Consider the following 17295-nt stretch of genomic DNA (forward strand, 5'->3'; position numbering starts at 1 on the left):
TTTATCTCCTCTATCATTTCATCCCTTTTCTGTATTGTTTCCCTCATTTTCAGTATGACTCCAAAGAGCATTCTGAAGATTTCTTTCTATGACAGATCAATGTCTGCTTCTTCTATGCAAGTCTGAGGGTCAGGGCATGTTCTGCCATTGCCTTTTTTCTCCTGTTTGTTTGTGGGTTTTTTTTTTTTGTTGAGGTTATTTGGGTTGATTCCTGTTTGCCTTGTGTTGTTTTAGAGGAGCCAGGTGCCATTTTCTAGTGAATCCATGAGCACTGGCTCTCTCTGGGAGACTCGTAGGAATGCTTGTTGGAACTTCCTGCAGCTAATTTCAGTATGGAATTGGCCTGCCACTTTATCCTCCTCTGGCTTCACTGTTTCCCTAGTCAGCCAGTATTTTGTTATTTGGAGGACAAGTTTTATGGTCCTCTCAGAAGATGCTGGTTGGGTGGTTGTGGACCTACGAGACTGGTGCTGTGTGGAGTGATCCCACAAGAAACCCTGATGGTATGTTCCACGGCATCTTGAGGTGCTGCAGAGGGTGTGTGGCAGTGCCTAATACAGCGGGAACACCACAGAAGGCTGGTGGTGTGCCCACTTTGGTGTAGAGAGTTCTGAATGGTGGGTGGAATTGCCTTGGTCAGGTAGAACACTCTGGAGGCTTGGCAGAGGTTCCCACAGAAGCATGGAACTTTGGTGAGTGTTAGCCAAGTTGCCTTACACTGTGTGAGGCACTATGGCAGGTGGGAGGAAGTTTCTTCAGTTATGTGGGACCACAGTGGATGGTGGATGTATAGGAGCTCCCCTAGCCAAGCAGGCATGATTTCTCCGGAAGAAGTTGGGTGTGTTTTCTTCAGCCAAGTGTTAAACACTGCAAAGGGCAGGGGGGTGGAATTTCCCCCGGAAGAATGTGCACAGATAAAACCTTCGTGGAGGGTGGGCAGACTTTCGCCAGTCTTCAGTTAAGGATGCAGAGGGTGGAGCGCTCCCAGCTTGGTGGAGGGCAGGTGTTCAAATGTCCTAGGCTAAGGGGAGTCATCTGGAAATGGCAATGGCATGTGAGAGAAAAGGGAAGAAGAAAAGAAATAAAAGAAGAAAAAAAACTAAGCTCACTGAGACTTTGAGGGATAGAGAGAAGAGAGGGAAACAAAAGTAACAATATAGCTGAACCTCGATCCCTGATCATGGGGCTGGAGGGATTTAATCCCTGTCCCGAGGCTGCAGCAAGCTGTGGCTGTGTTGAGATAAAGCCCCTGCCCCAGTTCCAAATGATCCCGGCTCCAGCTGAGACAGTGGCGGGCTAAGGTCAAACCCTAGCCAGCCTCCACTGTAGTAAGCCAAAAGCCCTCAGCCCTTCAAAATCTAGTGAATCTATGTCTACTTATCTTTATGATGCTCCTCCTGCAATCCAACAGTGTCAAATTTTCCTCTTAGTAACTCTCCTGTGCTGATTCATGTGGAGTCCCTCTGGTCTGTATTACTCAGTCACCATCTTCCCGGAAGTCCCATGTTGTGAGTTTTATCTCTTGCCTATACCTATGTACATGCTCCTGTCTAGTCTACATTGGGATGTGAGACTGGGGTCATGATAGTGGGGGTAAAGAGGCCTCAAGGGATCAGAGGTATATTAGTGTTCTACTCTACCCTGATTGACTCATCGCCTCCCTGCGACTCCTCTGTGGGGGGTGCTCCATTGTTCATTGATGGGCTTTGGGTCTCCGCTCTACCACCCACCATTCTCACCAATACATTTGGTTTGTTTGTTTACTGTTTGTTGTGAATCTTCTGATGCTCATTGCCCTGTCTCAATGACACCTCACATCACACCAGCTGGTGTGCTTCTTACATGTGGGCTTGTTGCTTCACTGTTGGATGACCGCTTGTTTAACTTCAAGCCTTTAAGACCCCAGAAATATCTTTTAATAGCCGAGCACCATCCTCTGTCTTCACCACATCTGCTTAGGCACCCATTTTGTCTTCAGTGATCCTGTGAGGGAGGGGGGAGGGGAGAGCATCACAGAAGGCCACTTTGTTAGGACAAAGTGTTCTTGTATTGAGGGAAGGTATGAGCCAAGGCCTGAGGCCCATCTGCAGCCTCAGTGAGTTGCCTTATAAATATATGTACATAGGCCAATACCACTATTGTTATAGATTAATGTACTTATATAAGTGTACACCTTTGTTAATCTACCTATCTATGCCTTTGATTCCTAGAGCTTGCCTCTGTTTCCTTTTGCCTCCTCCTGCCCCACCATAAATTTCCCCCTTCTTCCGCCTCTTAGTGCTTCCTCTCCATTAGCTTGCTGTTGCTCTAACACGACAGGATCTCTACCCTCTCCAGATGCTGGTTCCACTTTCCTAGTTGTTCCCTTGTCCGTGAAACTGTCCGCTCACCACACCCTTTTCTGCACCTTCTTCTTCCCCCTACACCTTCTGGCACCATTGACCCCATTACCCTTTCCTTGAGCTTTCCTCCTATGTCCAACCTATATCATTAGGTAAACCATCCATGTCTTAGTCTGAACAATAAGAAATCATGTGGTTGAAGAAAGAAAAGGAAAGAGAAAAAGATAAGAGGGAAAATAAAGAAAACCCCATATAGGTCCAGGTCTGTTTGCTGGTCCCCATGAGACCCACCCCCCTGGTCTTGAGGGAGATTGGGGTTGCTCCTCCTAGCTCAAAGTCCATTCTTGGGGCTCCTCAGGGGCTCTGTGACTCAGCTTTATTCTAATTGCTGATCTGTTGTGCTCCATTTCCAAATGGTCTCCCCACTGTTTGTCCCCATTATTGTCCCCTGTCTCCATATGCTCCAGTTAGGGGACAACATGTCTTGAGATCTTGGTAATCCCACAGTCCTCTCTGTGCCTTAGCAGCTCCATAAAGGGACCTCACCCTCTGGGCTTGGTGTGTCTACATGGAGTCTAGGCCACCTGCCCCTTTCTCTTTCTCCTTCTTGGTTTACTTCTGTCTGGGTATAGTAGGTTGGTTCCTTCCCCCAACCAGAGGTCTGTGGCTGTTTCTGTGGGGCACACACTTCCAGGGTGGAGGTCAGGCTGGTTCAGGCTGGGGCCGGCCCTGTAGTCCAGTTTTCATGAATTCCTCCACGTGGTACATTGACCTCCTGGTTTGGTGCACCATTGTGGGGTCTGTATGCACATTCCAATTCTGTGGAGACACAAGCAATACTCTCTCCCTGGGTTGTTTAGTGCCCTGCTCCCCCCATCATCTCAGTTTCTCCCCACCCCATTCTCCTTTCTCCTTTCCCCTTCTTTATGTTGGATTCACATAAACCTCCCTGGGTTTGGTCTGACCTCCCACCGACTGCTTATGCTTCTACCTGTATATTGTGAGATAAGTGTATTTTCTTCTATTCCTGCTGTGCTGATTCTACTCCAGGGGACTCATGTTGTACTTGTCTTTTTGAGAATGGCTTACCCCCCTTAACATAATTCCTTCCATATCTTCCCATGAAATGACGTGTTCCATGTGATTGTCCGTGCATTTTTGTGCTGCATAGTACTCCATAGTGTGTATGTACCAGAATTTACTAATCCACTCATCTATCGATGGAAATTTAGGTTTTTTCCAATTCTTTGCAATTGTGAAATATGCTGCAATAAACATTGGAGTGCAGATGACTGGTCGTATTTTATTTCTTACCTCCTCTGTGTATATACCCAGTAGAGGGATGACTGGGTCATAAGGCAGCTCAATTTCCATTTTCTTTAAGTATTGCCAGATCATTTCCACAGTGGCTCTACATATCTACACAACTACCAGCAGTGGAGGAGAATTTCTATTTCACCACATCTTCCCCAACATTTGTTGTTCTCCAATTTTCTTATTTGGGCTAACCTCAGGGATGTTAGGTGATATCTCTTGGCTGTTTTAATTTGCATTTCTCTTATGGCTAATTAACGGGAACACTTTTTCATGTGTTTGTTGGCCATATGGGTCTCCTCCCTAGTGAACTTTCTTTTCCATTCTTTTGCCCACTTCCTTAGAGAGTTAACGGGTTTCCTCTTTTTGCAGGTCATGATGGTGTTGTAGGTTTTATTAATGAGCCCTTTGTCTGATGTGTCATTACTAAAAGTGCTCTCCCAGTCTGTGGGTTGTCTTGTCACCCTCTTTGTAAAGTCTTTCGAGGTACACAGGTGTTTTATTCTTATTAAATCCCACTTGTCGATTTCCTGTTCACCTGTGTGTGTACCCTTCCCTATTGCAGTGAGCGTATGAATTCCATGGGCCAAAGATCTTAGGTTAGTCCTGATTCCTTGATGGTCCTGGTCATAGTATCTGTCATTGTGATTTACTTTCTTAGATTAGCCAAGGAAAATCCTACAGATCACAATATAATATTGTTCAATATAGTGCAGGAAGTGATTGTCATTGCTGTGTGCCATCGAGTTGGTACCCACCCATGGTGACCCTATGTACAACAGAATAAAACCCTGTCAGGCCCTGCACCATCCTCACAACTATCCTTATGCTTGAGCCCATTGTTGCAGCCATTATTCAAACCATCTGTGTTAGTCTGGGTACTTTAGAGAAACAAATCCACAGAAACTCATGTATACAAGAGAGTTTTACATAAAGGTTAAGTGCACATCAAGAAAGCATCCCAACCTAGTGCTGCCCAAGCTCACAAGTCCAACATTAACCCATATGTCCAACGTGAATCCACAAAGTCCTCCTCCATCTCACAAAACACACACCATGACACTGACTGTAGGAGGAAAGCTGAATCCAGTGAGTGTGTAAGCATCTCAGCGCTGGCAGGGGTCTCCACATGGCTGCTGCAGCACCCAGGGATGCACTGGGTAGTTTCATGCGGCCTCTCCCTGGGGATGTCTTCCAAGAAGTGAGCCTTGCCAGCTGAAGTAGGGAACTGGATAAGGCAGCTGTACCCTGGTTCAATTATCCCAAAGCAAGAGACCTGAGAATTAGAAAGGCGAGGCTCGCCAAGCCATTTATGTCTCCGCCCTTCAATTAACCCCACATGTGTTTATCGGCCAGTTTGGCACAATAAGCTACCTACCTCACCATCTCATTAAGGGCCTTCCTCTGTTTTGCTCTCACTCTAGTTTACCAAGCACGATGTCCAAGGACTGGTTACTCCTGGGAACATGTCCAAGTATGGGTAGCTTTGAAATATATTGTAAGGCATTTAAAATACATGGTAACTGCAACAAAGGAGGTACTGGGCTAGACAACATTTTCTCTGTTTTGTGTGGGTCCATGTTAACTCAATGGCAACTAACAATAATAATCATCTGAGTTGTTCACGGTTTTCTCACAATCACCTTATATTTTACACCTTTTTACCTTGACACACTATATCCCCATGCATCTGTAAAAACCTCTCCTCTCCCTCTGCTCTGCCTAGCTAGTTTCTACTTAGCTGTAAAGGCCTAGCATATCCTTAGAGAGCCATTCTGAACCACGTTTGTCAGAACTAACCATTCTTCTCTCAGTATCACCACTTAGCTCATATTTATTCCAATTCTTGTGATCATCCGTGCATGTCTATCATCTATCTATCTATCTATCTATCTATCTATCTATCTATCTATCTATCTATCTATCTATCTATCTGTGTGTACAGTTTCAGATGTCTACGTTGACAAAAAGAAAAGAGCTGATAATTGTGTATTTCCATCTTCCTTCCTGAGACTACATGATCTCAAGCAGGAGGTGTCATGACACCTAATATTCCAACCATTTTCAAGCCCCAAAATAAGGCTCCACATTCTCTCTGTCCCTTTCTCTGTCCCCCACCTCCTTCCAGCTCAGGCACTTCTCCAATTGTTTCTGAGGTAAGATACAGATCTCCTTATGAGATGTTTCAAGGCTGGAGTGGTTTGATGTCTGTCTTTGGGCTAGAGTCTTTATTTGCTTTATAGAAAATACCTTTCTTTATTTTCAAGTACTAATCATATTTTGTGAGACTCAACATAATCGTGAGTTCTTGACAAGAAAGTGAATCCAGCACTGGGGTTCCAATGTTATTTTGCTTTTTTTTCTGTGGGCTGCTTTTGAATTAATGAAGCAGTGAGACGTGCTTTGGCACAGCTGTCTGGCATACCTGGGGTAAGTTCTAATGCAAATAGCGGTGTTGCTGTAACTTGCTGTAAAACACGCATTGCACACAGGGCTGTGTGCTGTGGGGCCCCATGGAAGGCCGCCAGGCCAGAGCGCAAAGCTCCCTGAAAACACTTCGGTTCGGTTTCCATTGCCCCGGTACTCAAGCCACCCTGTAATTATTCCCTTCAACTGGCAGCCTTGCCTCACAGGACATATTCTGACAGGCTGGACCTCCAGGCAGGCTGCGCTTGTTTGCCACCTCAATGTCTCCCTGCCCCAGGTCACCTGGGAGCTGCCACGGAAATAGCTTAAGCTCATGTTACCGGACTGCAAGTTGTAAATTATCAACCACATAAATGAACCCAGTGACCAAATGGGGAGTGAAAACCCCAATTGGGATTATTGGTACTTGGTATGCTCAAGTCCATTCTTCTTCTAACTCGGTCCCTGTCTCATCCTGCCTCAGGACTCTGGTAAGTGAAAGAGTAGACTCCTATAAAAAGCGAGGCCGAGGCAAGGAAGAAAAAGAGGCACTAAAGCCTTGAACAAGGCAGAAGATGATGGAGGGTAAAGAATGTTTAAGTCTGAACGAGTGAGAGAAGTGCCTGAGCTGGAAGGGGCTGGGGACAGAGAATGCCGAGCCTTGCTTTGGGCTTAAAATGGTTGGCATATTCAGTGGCATGGCCCCTCCTGCTTGAGATCATCCAGTCTCTAGAGGGCATATGGAAATACACAGTCATCATTTCTTTCTTCTCTTTTTTTTTTTTGGCAGCATAATTATCTGAAACTCTACTCCTATAGTAGCACTTCCTTCTTTTTCTATAATAAACCCAAACTCATTGCTATTGAGTCAACTCAGGTTCATGGCCACCCTACAGGACACGGTAGAACCATCCCTGTGGGTTTCTGAGTCAGTCACTTTTTATGTTTCATGTTTCTCCCTAGGAGTGGCTGGTGGGTTCGAACTGCCAACAGTGTCACCAATATGCAACCAAGACTCCCGTTCTTCTACAATAGCTCCCTCTCATAGTGCTAACTGGAAGCTGATAACCAGCACTGCTTGTATTGGTGTTTGACATGGTTCTATAAGTAGATTGAAGGTCCCTCAGAGGAACCCTGTCTCAGCTGCCATTGCCATAGTCACCAGACCCCACAGATCTGATTTTGCACGATCACATTTAAGATGGCAGAACCTTCAGCATAATGTTTCCAGTGAGAGCTATCATAGTCCAGGGGAATGGATCTTTAAAAAGGGGAGGCACAACAGTAATTATTCGCAGGAGACTCTTAATTTGGTAGGTGAAAGAGCACTTAGGATATGTCATTGATTATTTTAAAATGGTCTCCAAAGGCCTTTCCTCTAGGAAAGAAAGTAATGGCATTTTTAGAGCACCTAATCTAGAGTGAGGAATCAGGAAGATAAATATCATTCCTCTGTTGTTCGTTACCACACTGGTCCCATGTTTTGAATGTCCCCTTTCTATCAACTCTAAAATGATGTTCTTGGTAGGTGCCATCTAGTCATCTCATAGCAACCCAACGTATCTAGGAATGAAACACTTCCCAATCCTGTGCTAATTTCGCAATTGTTCTTATGTTTGCACCCATCGTTGCTGCCACTGTGTGAATCCACCTTGCTGTGGTCTTCCTTTTTATTGCTGGTCCTCTACTTTACCAAGCACGATGTACTTCTCTAGGTTTTCTCTCCCCTGACAAGTCCAAAGTATGTGAGTCCAAGTCTCGCCATCCTTGCTTCTCAGGAGAATACTGGCTGTACTTCTCCCAAGAAAGACCTGTTCATTCTTTGGGCAGTCTACAATATTATCAATATGCCTTGTGAGAAACTAACTCAACGTATTGATTCTTCTGTCTTCCTTATTCAGTGTCCAACTTTCATGTACAGATGAGGCCATTGAAAATGCTATAGCTTGGGTCAGGTACACCACAGTGCTTCAAAGTAACATCCTTGCCTTTCAGTACTTTCAGAGGCCTTGTGCTGCAGATTTACCCCATGCCACGTGTCTTTTGACCTAAGCACTGCTCTGTCAGCATGGATTGTGGACCGAGTAAAATGAAATCCCTGACAGGTTCAACCTTTTCTCCATTTAGCATGATGCAACCATTTGCCCGGTTGTGAGGATTTGTCTTCTTTACATTGAGTTGCAATCCACACTGAAAGCTGCAATTCTCGGTCTTCAGGTCATCGCCTTCACAAGGGAGGCTGTGCCATCTGCGTGTCTTGGCTAGGTCAGCATATCTGACAATATAACATAAGGACGGCTTATGTTGCCAGATTCTCCCTATAATCGATCTTCTGTGACTGTTTGCTCCTCTAAAATGACACGTAGAACAAATTTTTACCACTCTTTAAAAAGGGCACAAGGACAGTGAGGAAATTGAAAATAGAGTCTTATCAAATGCAAAATTAAAAAAAATTGTATGTATACAGTTCTTCATGGGAACGTAAAATCTAAAGTGATCCACTGGCTTTATCTTATTACTGCAATGAATATAAAATTATGATGCAATCTTCACAAGTAACTTGTAATCTGCTAGAAATGCCCTGTTTAGCTTTTAAAAGTCATAAAGGATAAATGGATTACTGGGAGCGATGTTGCCAAAGAGTTCGAGTTTTACTTTACTCTTACAGGCAGCAACTTTAGCAAGTGAATGGATGTTAAAAAGTCTAATTATAAAAGGTTAAAGATGTCAGTCTCATGGAAAGTTAAAGAAATCAGCATCTTGAGAGTTCATTTCTAAAAGTTTTCTGTAAGGAAATGTAAGAATCCTGGAAGAAATATCTTAACATAGGTCTCAGGTCACTTGTCAAGGAATATTTCTCAGGGGTACAACTTGGTAACTCTTGTATATGAGGTCCCTGATGATGATTCTCAGTGAACAGAGCTAACAAGATGTAACAAGCTTATGGTGCCTATGAATTATTTCCTTCCTGTTGCAAAATGTCAGTGCCATCTGACTGCCTTTCACATACAGCGAATTGTTTTGGCACACCATCATATTAGGGAGCCAGCCTATCACAAAGGCCTACAAGTCCATCTCATGAAATGTCAAAAAATATTGTAAATATTAGTGATGGGCCAACTCTTGAAGTGTTGGAGGTTTAGTCTGGGAAAAGATCCAAGGTTTTGTGAGCCTGTGTAAACACTTTGGATCTTGAAAAATTGGTCTGCAAATCTTGCAAGAACAGGTTATCTCCTGAGATTTACAATGTTGTTTTGGTTTCTTGTACCTATTTCTTAAGGGAAATTTTACTATTTATTTATTCCATTTTATGTTTAGTATATTAACCAAAAAGTACACAAAGATATATATATTTTTCATATAAAAAGGAAACAAGTTTTCATTTTCTAGAAAATTCATTTTATCTCTGAAAATTTGGCAAGAAGGTATTGGTAACTTTTTTTTGGTAACTTTTATTAAGATTGTTTTTACTAAGATTTAGTCATCGTTTCCAGTGAATTATGAGGAATGCATTATACTTTGGAAGAATGAAAATACCCTTTAAAATTCTCATGATAGATAACACAGTGTGAACTGATTATAAACAATATATTATTAATACTTATAAATAATATATTATTCATATTTTTATATGGCATTTAACTCACACTGATTGGGGCATATGTATATACCTTCAGTAACATTTAAATTCAATATGTATATATAGAGAGCATCCTTACTACTCACATCACATTCTTCAAAGCCTATTTGTATGTTAGCCACAGAAATGTATTTTATTCAAGAATCCCCCACCACAGGTTAGTTTTGAATCTAGTAAAGTCTAGGAGAGTAGAGGAATCATACATTTTATTTTTAAAGAAGTGAATGTGTATGAATAATATTCCATAATAGTAACTTTTGGAACTGCAGTCCAAAGACATTTTCTTTCTTTTTTTAACCTTAAGACTTTTTAGAGACTTTTCGAGGGATAAGTTCAGTTGGATTTTTCAAGTGGAGGAGCATCCTGAGAATTGGTGAACCAGATCTGGGATCATAATTGGGGTAAAAAGATGGCGTGATCCTGCCATGTACTTGAAGGTGGCTTTGAGAAAGCTACTAAATTCTAAAAGAAGTAGGTAGGAATGAATGGATTTTAATGAATATTTTCCCTTCTTTCTTTTCTCTAGCTTTCTATTCCAAATTTCTATCAAAGGCTAGGCCTTATTATTATTATTTTTTTATTCCTTGGAGACCTAGCAGAGTGCCTTATTCTTAGTAGACTTTTGGGAAATAGAAATTCATTTGAACATATCCTTTTATTTTTCATACCTGAGACTAGCCTAGGAATTCTTAAATTCAGCCAGATGTTTACTAGCTGTGTTATCTTGATTAAGTAATTTTTATTCCCTATGAAATAAGAACTATTTATTTAAAAATTAAAATTATTTAATAATTTTTCAGTCTTCTTGCTTACAAAATTTATGTACTTGGTAATTAGATTTCAAGTTATTAACCACTTTGTTAATATTCTTGGTAGTTATTAGTATTAATAACAATATTATTAATATTTTGATCACTCTTTAAATGAGACTTTACACAGAAGTCCAACCAGTAAACAGTTTAGAAAAGTAAATTGCTCTGGTGGGATGGCTGGGATTGCATATTCATAAGCAATCTCCACCCTCCTCATCCCAGCTGACCCTAAAGAATTTTCCTATCATCTCTTCAGGTGGGTCAAGGATGAGGCTGTCTCCTCCTGTAAAGACTTCAAGTCTTAGAACCCCCTGGGGAGAAGCTCTACTCTGTCTTACAGGGTTAATATGAGTTGGAATCAGTTGATGGAAGTGGTTTTGAGGGTTTGATTCCTCAATATCTCTAGGTAACAGCTAGAAATCAGATTACGGTTTGAGTTACCAATATAGATCAGTTCTGAAGTTTGTTTGTTTTTTTTTTTTTTTAGTAGAAACATCTTAGAATTTTCTGAAGAAATGCAGCATTCTTATTGCCAAGACTAATAAACTTTGGGTGAGATAAGATGTAGTGAAACCCTTCCCTACTTGCAATATATGTAATATATTCTTTTGTGTGAAACAATCAGTCTGAAACAAAATGCAACAGAAAGCAAACATAGACAGAAACCAAACATGACAGACTCAGTTTGAGCTTTTGTAATATATTTGAATATTAAAATTTTTGTTTAGTTATGTATAAATGCTTGAAGTTCCATTAAGAAGCCTCTATTTCAAAATAATAATAATAAAGAAACCTCTATTTATCCTTGGAATTATCTGTATGACTCAGGATGAAAAAATTCTTGTGTATTATGGGGGTTTAATGGTCCTTATTATAATCCATCTAACCCAACACAGAAATAAATAAATAATCTATACAGACAGGTAAAACTAAAAAAAAAATCAATATATTACTTATACATGCATTACTTGATGGCTAAAGATTTAGCTTAGTATTTCCATTAATAGTTGGTGAGACGTCAATGTGACTTTTTCACAAGAGACCTGAGGGGTTTCTTCCTATTGTGTGTATTTTCAACAGACAAACCACAGTAGACTCTGTGTCTCGGATCCGTCACTTCGAAGGAAGCTCTTGGAGAGACAAGGATGAGTTTTGCTGGCTTTGCGGTGGAGAGCACCCCCTTACCGCCCCCTACACCTCCCCCCCATGATGACTGTCACTCGCTAGAACTCTGTGGATATCTGCTGCAGGTGTCCCATCTTGCGTTTATATTGTCTCTACCTTTGTCTCTCTTCCGTGGAGTGGATTCTGACTCACATAGACCCTCTAGGACAGGGTATCACTCCCCTGGAAAACTGTGGCTTTCCAAGATGGTAACTCTTTATGGGAGTAGGGAGCTTGTGCCGAGGAGCCCACCTGCCGAAGGAACAAACCAATGGATCTTGGAAGAAAGAGCCAGAATGCTCCTGAAAGGTGGAACGCTGTCTCACCTAACGTTGGGCATGTTATGGGGAGCGACAAGACCCTGGAAAGGACATCGTGCTTGTGAAAACGTGGAAGGCCCTCAGCGGGTTGACACAATGGAGGCGGCCATGGGCTCAGACATGAGACAACTGATGTGTCGGCACCCCGCCCCCCCCCGCCCCCCGCCCTTGTACATTTTAATCTGGGGCCTCCAAAGTAATATCTGGGGATTACTGCCTGTGGTAAAGGGGTGCTGTGGAAGCAGGGTGGTGATTTGTGGAAATCATGATAGAGAGACTGTGAATAGAAAGGAAGCTTGGCGGCACATTGAACGAATCTGCGTTTCCGACTCAGTAAATTGTGTCCATTTCCGGGCTTCAGAAGAGAAACAGAGAACTTGGAGGCTCTTCAACAGTGCTTAAAAGGATGGAAAAATATATATTTTTAAGGATTAATAGTCCTAGGAAGAAAGGATTAAGAAAATGGTATGAATCTAAAGGAAAGTGAAAGGAAAAGCTCTTTGAAGTGTGCATTTTAAAGGCTCGATGTCAATTCCCTGCTCGGTTTAGTTTATGGAGAATTTCCTGTCAAGAGAGGGTCACTAATATTTTATATTATTTTCACAACCAAAATGTGACTAGCCAAACATGGCAAATCTAAGTCAGTCCCAGAGGTGCCAACTGTATTTTTGCCTGGACAATTTGTGTAAAACACAGTCCGTGTAAACTTCCGACGTGAGGTATCATCACACCAAGTCGGGCTCAGAGTGACTTTCAGGGACCACGTAGCACTGCTGTCATCTTTACGGAAGCCGACTGTCGCATCAGGACCTCTCTTTCCGCGAGTGGGCTGTGCGCTCAAACTGGCTGACCTTTCATAGTAGCAGACTACTGAACTGCTGTGCAGCAAGAGTTCCGTGCTACCTTCTCGTGGTTAACTTCAAGTACATGTATACCAAGTTATGTGTTTGATGGAGCCCTGGTGGTGTAGTAGGCTATCTTTTGAACTACTAACTGAAAAGTCAGCAGGTCGAAACCAGCAGCCACTTTGCAGAAGAACAGATCTACAGTCTCAGAACTCCACAGGGGTGGTTCTGTCCTGTCCTAGAGGTTTGCTGTGAATTGGAATCGATTTGATGGCAGTGAGAGTGAGAGCTGTTTCAGGGTTAGGTCTCAAACCCCAAACCAAACTCATTGCCATTGAGTCCATTCTGACTCATGTCAACTCTACAGGACCGATTAGAACTGTGCCCTTGGGTTTCTGAGGCTGTAAATCTTTACAGGAGCAGAAAGGCTTTTTCTTTCTTCCCCCATCCCCCCTGTAAAGCAGACGGTAGGTTCATACTGCTGACCTTGCATTTAGCAGCCAATATATTCTAATTTTCTTCCCAGATGCTAGATCAAATTAATGTGTGTATAGTCGCTATCCATCCACAACTTACCAGCGAAAGGATAGTTCATAAAAATTTAAAAACCATTTCAACCCATAAAAGATGTTAGAAACAACTCACCTCATTGAATTATTTAGGAAGCACACACCCAATAGAATTGAAACTGGTTTTCCATGGATTTCTGGTGGAGTGGAATGATCTTGTGTGATTATTGATTCTTGTCCCTTGGCTTTGAGCCAGATGCGTACACTTTCGTCGGAGCCTTGTGAAGTTAGGGTCACAGTATCTACTGTAGGACCCAAACTTGGTGCTCATGCTGCACATGGGCATGGCAGTCGCTTGAACTGAACACAGGGATACTGCATGCTTAAAACCAAGTAAGCTGCCTGCCAGGGTGTGTGCGCTTACTTACACCTGCTCAGCAAACAACTCGAGAAGCTGCCTTACGTGAAGAAGTATGTGGCACCGGGGCTGGAGGAGCGCGTAGGAATAGCCCATGATATGCAGATGAAAACCTTGCTTGCTGAAATTGAGGAGGACTTGAAACATCGATGAAAATCAAAGATTGCAGATTTCAATACGTATTACAAAAATAGCTCTCTGAGGTCCTAGCAGACCCGTGCAGTCTGCGGCACCTTCTGCGTGGTCACTCCTTGGTCCAGGGACGCTTTGCCAAGTGCTTCGAGATCTTGAATGAGGACACAAAGGAGGTGGTCGACGGTCAGATGGTGCTAAGCTGCCGCGATCACAAATGTTCATGCAGATAGCTACTCACTGCAGGCTGGTACACCAGCATGTCGTTAACTTCCAGGACTTTTCCCAGGACAACAGCTTTGTGTTCCTGGTGCTGGAATTCAGCTGCGGAAAGTCACTCCTGGAGCAAAGTGCTGGCTGAGCCTGAGGTTCACTGCCACCTGCGGCTGCCCTTCACCAGGAGTGACCTGAACAGAGCAGCCTGCTCCCAAACAAAGCTCTGGAGGCGAAAAGAGGGGGTTTGGACTGATCATCAAAGTTAAATATGATGAGGAGCCAAAGGAGACACCATGTAGGAATTCTGATGACATTGCTCCCGAGGTTCTATGCAAGAAAGACCTTTCGAGGGGAATGGGTGGGCCATCAGGTGCATCATGTACACCGCTAGTGGGCAAACCACCCTTTTCAGATGTCATGGCTACAAGAGGCCGAGCTCCGAGCTCCATCTCAGGAAGAATGGATGCAGTATTCTCAAGTACATGGACCACCTGATTGCCTCCTCGACACAGAAAATGCTTCAGGAGTTCCCCACCGCTCACCCGACCTTCACCAAGCTGCTCGATGACGATGATGCATATTCTGTACTTCTGGCCGTGCCCCTCGCCTGCTTGACTCCCTGTCACATGCCTTGCCATTCTGCCGAGGTTCTCCAGTGCTTCCAGCAGCCTGGACCGCGGCAACTGGAAGTCTCCCGCAGTTCTCAATAAAGTCCTGGAGAATCCTATACCCGAATGTCCCCTGGGAAAAAGAGGAACCAGCAGTTCAGGGAGATGGGACAGGCAGTTAACTGTCACCTCAGTGACATGCTGCAGCAGCCACCCAGCATCAGTGCTGCCAGGCTCTTCAGACAAAGTCAGCCTCAAGTATTAGCTGTGTGATCAATGTGGGGATGCTCCTCAGTGACTCCACCTGTCTCCCCTCTACCATGACAGGGGAGCCTACAGTACACTTGGCACATGACAGGCTCCTATGTCACCATTCATTTCCATCCCAACTCCTCCATAAAGAGCACATTTGTGGTATTTTGGGAAGCATCCAAGCGAACACTTGTTGGTGCCAGTATCACACCATGGGAAGGTTATGCGCTGGCCTGGCTACCCTGGAGACCTGGTTCTATCCCCGCGACAGCAGCATCCTGTATCTCAACAGTGGCTGGCACAGATCAACTCCTTCCAGGACTGTGCCAAACATATCCTGTGCCCACTGATGGCAGCCATGGCCGACATCAGCCAGAAGCTAGACTTCTGCATGTATTACCTGAGCCTTCTCCAGCAGCATAGCTGCTTCAAGGAGCTGCTCAGCCATCTCCACTATCCCTGAACTGTGGTAGACAGCTGATGAACTCACCCTCTGGTCAAGAAATGCCTCAGCGACATCACTGCCCCCTCCTCATCCTCCCTCCCTGTGGACTGGTGCCCTGCTCCGCTCCATCCAGCACCTGGGCTTACCCTGGTTCACCTCTTGGTGGTGTTTTTCTTAACAGGCCTCACCGCCCTGGGGGTCAGAGGAAGGGTTGCACTATCCTTGCAGGTGGGGGTCATTATGTGAATAATTTTTTTATATGTTCAAGTGTGGATCTCATAACCCTCTCTCTCTCCTCTCATCTATGAATTATTCAGATAATTTATACTGACTCTTGGACTATCCCATCCTTTGCTTTATACACATTAAACCTCCGTGAACCTTCTTGTAAAAAAACAAAAACTAAAATCCTCTCAACTGAACCAATAGGCAGCATCATTATAAATGGAGAAAAGACTGAAGTTGTCGGGGATTCCATTTGGCTCCGCAATTAATACTCATGGAAGCAGTCAAGCGGTCAACCAACACGCTTCATTGTGCAGATCTGCTGCCCAAGTGCTCTTCAAAGTGTTGAAGAGCAAGGGTATCAGTTTGAGGACCAAGGTGCACCTGACTCAGACCATTGAATTTTCAATGGCCTTGTCTGAGTGTGAAAGTTCAAGGAACTAAGGAAACTGATGGAAGCTTGATGCATTCGCACGGTGGTGCTGGCAGAGAGTAGTGAAAGTACCACGGATTGTCAAGACAAACAGGAAGTAGAGCCAAGATACTTCTTGGAGGTGAGGATGGCAGGGCTTGGAGGTGAGGATGTACTTTGGACATGTTGTTGGAGCCCTCAGTCCTTGGAAAAGGACATCAGGCATGGTAATATAGAAAGGTGGTGAGAAAGAGGAAGACCTTTGGCGAGAGAGATTGACGTCGTGGCTTCAACAATAACTCAAAATACAAACCATGGGAAGATGCCACAGGACCGGCCGGTGTTTAGTTCTGTTGTGCAGAAGGTCACTATGAGTGGGGACTCACTCAATGGTACTTAATTACATAACAAGCTTATTTGAATTGCTGACCCCTTTTCAGAGAAAAAAATTACTTATGGCCTCCTAGCTATTGAAAAATTTTGTCCATAATCAAGGATAAAGTATAGGTATCTGCTTTTACAGCCCCGCTGGATTGTTCTAATGCCTGCCAACGATAGTATCATCCATTTTGGGTCACTGATATATATATCCATGAAGTCATTTTTGGCAAATGAGATAAAAACTCGTTCATAGGATTGTTGTAAAAATGAAATGAGATAATTCACATAAGATATTTAAGTACTTCTCTGTGCACAATATAGTTATAATAATATTTACCTGGCAGGGGAGATACCTTGATCATGAAGGTGGTTTTCCCAGGGCGAGGCTCACCCATTGCACTCTGGATGAGCTGACCCCTGAGATTTCCCCAAATGTTGGAAACTCGACTGCATAATTTGTGGTAGTGGGGACTGTGTTCATGCTATCCATATATATACATATATCACCCTCCAAATACAGAAAACAAAACAACAACAAAATACATTGCCATTGAGCTGATGCTGATGCAGTACAACTATATATAATGTTCCTAAGGCTGTTAACCTCTATGGGAACACCCAGCCTCACCTTTCTCCCTTGGAGTGGCTGGGCATTTTGAACCACAGGTCTTGCTGTGATCAGAGCTAAGAGTTATGTGTTATGATGATCATTATGTGAGAATCATTTTATGATCAATAAATGATCATTAGTATGATAATTTAGAGTGCCCAGCACATGATGAACACCTGTACTTTGTTTTATAAACATTAAACCTCTGTGAATCTTCTTGAAACAAATAATAGAACAGACTAAA

The 17295-nt window shown here is 43.4% G+C and overlaps 1 non-coding gene across 1 annotated transcript; it reads left to right on the top strand.

Annotated features, from left to right (window-relative positions):
• Positions 1–16770: 16770 nt before the first annotated feature.
• Positions 16771–16932, top strand: LOC142453844 (U1 spliceosomal RNA). The gene has a single exon (XR_012785428.1). It is a non-coding gene; the product is annotated as a U1 spliceosomal RNA (small nuclear RNA).
• The last annotated feature ends 363 nt before the right edge of the window (positions 16933–17295 follow it).

This window comes from Tenrec ecaudatus, chromosome 7 (assembly GCF_050624435.1).
Source record: "Tenrec ecaudatus isolate mTenEca1 chromosome 7, mTenEca1.hap1, whole genome shotgun sequence".
Taxonomy (NCBI): domain Eukaryota; kingdom Metazoa; phylum Chordata; class Mammalia; order Afrosoricida; family Tenrecidae; genus Tenrec; species Tenrec ecaudatus.